The following is a 4,200-nucleotide window of genomic DNA, read 5'->3' as shown; positions in this document are numbered from 1 at the left end:
ATACATGCATGTCGCCATGACCCACCATAAGACGGACAAGTGAATTATTGCTTGGTCAAACAACCAGTGTTGTTGTTGATAAAAAAGGGATAGAATAGACCGCTCGGGCCCATAGATTGGACCATCATAAAAAACCACACGAGGGGCCACAAAACCAGCACCACCTGCATGCGGCCCAAAAGATGTACGTTGGAAGGGGTGATGTGTTTTAACACCAAATAATGTACAATTTTGATGTGGCGCCTACGTATCCATACAGACAACACCCATGAAAGCTAGGTAATTAAGGACGACATACGTAGGGTGTCGGTCCAACCTGCCAATTCGAGCGTGTGGGAGGAACTCCCAAGAACGCATGAGCTCAAACTTTGCTCGAACATGTCACCGTGACTCGTCCTAACACGAACTAGGAGGAATCTATTCATGGCCAAACCCCCTCGTCGTCGGTCAAAGGGATGATATATATAGACCCCAGGGAGCCCACAGATATGCGTGCCGTCTAAAACCGCACAAGAGAGACGGGGTCGATCAGAAGACCCCTATACCCTGCATGCGGCCCAAAAATATGTATGGTCGGTGTGTGATGTGTTCAAATACCCATTGCACAACTTCGATGGGGCACCAAATACATTAGAAACCGAACACTATACCCCAAGCCAGGTTCAAGACGCACGATGCGAGTTCCCCAACTTCGAGGCGTGGGGGGGGGGGGGAGGGGGTATCCAACGCATGTGCTCAAACTTAATTTGGTCTAACATGCCACACAGAGCAAGAGGAACCCATCATTGTCAAACCCTTCTCGTACGTTGGGTCGAAGGGTTAGATGAGGAACTCGTCATGGTCAAACCCTTTATCGGTTCTATATCCGGCATATATCATAGTAGGGGTCCTAAGCTAGGCGTCGAGGAGCGATGGTAACATGGACACGGGATTTTACCCAGGTTCGGGCCCTCTTGATGGAGGTAAAACCCTACGTCCTGCTTTTGATTGTATTCATATGGGGGATAGTACAAAGTACATGCATCTACCACGAGATTGTAGTAATGAATATGAGATTGTCTATTGACTAGCCTGGCCTCGGTTTATATATGCAACGTAGGCCTAGGGTTTAGAGGAGTCCTTGTCTTGGGCGCCAAGTGTTGTGGAATCCTCCTTGTATGCGGCATGGGCTGTCCCGACTGGCCCAATAGTGAGCCGCCATGGGGGTCCTCGGCCCGATCCAGTTGGTCGGGAGACGACGTGTTGAGTACCCCCTAGTCCAGGACACCGTCAGTAGCCCCCCTGATACGTCTCCAACGTATCTATAATTTTTTATTGTCCCATGCTATATTATATTCTGTTTTGGACATTATCGGGCTTTATTATACACTTTTATATTATTTTGGGGACTAACCTATTAACCGGAGGCCCAGCCCAGAATTGCTGTTTTTTTGCCTATTTCAGAGTTTCGTAGAAAAAGAATATCAAACGGAGTCCAAACGGAATGAAACCTTCGGGAACGTGATTTTCGGAACGAACGTGATCCAGAGGACTTGGACCCTATGTCAAGACTTCAACCAGGAAGCCACGAGGTAGGGGGCGCGCCTACCCCCCCGGCACGCCCTCCACCCTCATGGGCCCCACGTTGCTCCACTGACGTACTCCTTCCTCCTATATATACCTACGTACCCCCAAACTACCAGATATGGAGCCAAAAACCTAATTCCACCGCCGCAACCTTCTATACCCGTGAGATCCCATCTTGGGGCCTGTTCCGGAGCTCCGTCGGAGGGGGCATCGATCACGGAGGGCTTCTACATCAACACCATAGCCTCTCTGATGAAGTGTGAGTAGTTTACCTCAGACCTTCGGGTCCGTAGTTATTAGCTAGATGGCTTCTTCTCTCTTTTTGGATCTTAGTACAATGTTCTCCCCCTCTCTGGTGGAGATCTATTCGATGTAATCTTCTTTTGCGGTGTGTTTGTTGAGACCGATGAATTGTGGGTTTATGATCAAGTTTAACTATGAACAATATTTGAATCTTCTGAATTCTTTTATGTATGATTGGTTATCTTTGCAAGTCTCTTCGAATTATCAGTTTGGTTTGGCCTACTAGATTGATCTTTCTTGCAATGGGAGAAGTGCTTAGCTTTGGGTTCAATCTTGTGGTGTCCTTTCCCAGTGACAGTAGGGGCATCAAGGCACGTATTGTATTGTTGCCATCAAGGATAACAAGATGGGGTTTATATCATATTGCATGAGTTTATCCCTCTACATCATGTCATCTTGCGTAAAGCGTTACTCTGTTCTTATGAACTTAATACTCTAGATGCATGCTGGATAGCGGTCGATGTGTGGAGTAATAGTAGTAGATGCAGGCAGGAGTCGGTCTACTTGTCTCGGACGTGATGCCTATATACATGATCATACCTTGATATTCTCATAACTATGCTCAATTCTGTCAATTGCTCAACAGTAATTTGTTCACCCACCGTAAATACTTATGCTCTTGAGAGAAGCCACTAGTGAAACCTATGGCCCCCGTGTCTATTTTCCATCATATTAATCTCCCGACAACAAGCTATTTCTGTCGCCGTTTTTATTTTACTTTCTTTACTTTGCATCTTTATCATAAAAATACCAAAAATATTATCCTATCATATCTATCAGATCTCACTCTCGTAAGTGACCGTGTAGGGATTGACAACCCCTTATCGCGTTGGTTGCGAGGATTTATTTGTTTGTGTAGGTGCGAGGGACTCGTGCGTGGCCTCCTACTGGATTGATACCTTGGTTCTCAAAAACTGAGGGAAATACTTACGCTACTTTGCTGCATCACCCTTTCCTCTTCAAGGGAAAACCAACGCAGTGCTCAAGAGGTAGCAAGAAGGATTTCTGGCGCCGTTGCCGCGGAGTCTACGCAAAAGTCAACATACCAAGTACCCATCATAAACCCTTATCTCCCGCATTACATTATTTTCCATTTGCCTCTCGTTTTCCTCTCCCCCACTTCACCCTTGCCGTTTTATTCGCCCTCTCTTTTCCGTTTGCTTGTCGTTATGGCTTGTCCTCTACCTTCTCTGTTGTCTCCCGAGAATGAAGTTCTAAATTTAAGCAAAGGGAGGGGGAAAATCTGAAAGATGCTTGGTATAGAATTTGCAATGCTCAAAATAGATCTACCAGGAAGCAATCTACTTCTGTTCTTCTCTGCAATTTTTATGTAGGCGCTACTCCTTGGTATAGATATATCCTTGATACCATTACCGGAGGGAATTTCTTGGGTAGCCATACTTTTGATTCTTATAATGCTATGATAGATTTGTTTGGCTCACCACCTCTTTTGGTTATTGGAACTATGTTAGCTTTGGAGCATGTAATGCAAAGACTTGAAATTATTGAAAATAAAGTTGCTACCGTAGAGTTAATCGAAAATTTGGATAAAAAGATCCACAACCAAATTACCCAATATGGATCTAAAGTAGGAGTCACTTTGAAAAATATTAAGGAGAAGGAACCCATAGTTAATGAAAGAATAAATCAGGATTCCACTAGAATCGATAAACTTGAGGGTATCATTACCAACTTGGGAACCGCTTTTTCTTCCATAAAGAATACTCCAGGTCCTCAAACTAAAATTGCCAAGCTTATGTATGTTCCTAAAAATAAGGGTGAATCCTCTAGTAAGGAAACTGCGGATCTCAAATCTATAAGTATTCATCCCAATCTTTTCGCTATCATTAAGGAACCATTTGCTACAAATGAATTTTTCGGTTATGTGCCTAGAAGTTTGATGATTAATAAAAAGAAAGAAACTCCTAAGGATGATAGATGTCTCATTGAAGGATTGCCTACCAAAGATGGCAATACCTAGATCTATCCTTGCTTTTATGCCTAGCTAGGGGCGTTAAACGATAGCGCTTGTTGGGAGGCAACCCAATTTTATTTTTTGTTTTTTGCTTTTTGCTTCTGTTTAGGAATAAATATTTGATCTAGCCTCTGGTTACATGTGTTTTTATGTTTTAATTAGTGTTTGTGCCAAGTTTAACCTATAGGATCTTCTTGGATGATAGTTATTTGATCTTGCAGAAAATTCATGAAACTTTCTGTTCACGAAAATAATTGTTAAAAATCACCAGAACGTGATAAAATATTTATTCCAATTTCTTCTGATAAATAAACAAATTTTCTAGGCCGTCCTATTTTGGCTGAATTTTTGGAGTT

This window comes from Aegilops tauschii, chromosome 4, assembly GCF_002575655.3.
Source record: "Aegilops tauschii subsp. strangulata cultivar AL8/78 chromosome 4, Aet v6.0, whole genome shotgun sequence".
Classification (NCBI taxonomy): Eukaryota; Viridiplantae; Streptophyta; class Magnoliopsida; order Poales; family Poaceae; genus Aegilops; species Aegilops tauschii.
Note: the sequence above shows the minus strand (reverse complement) of the source record.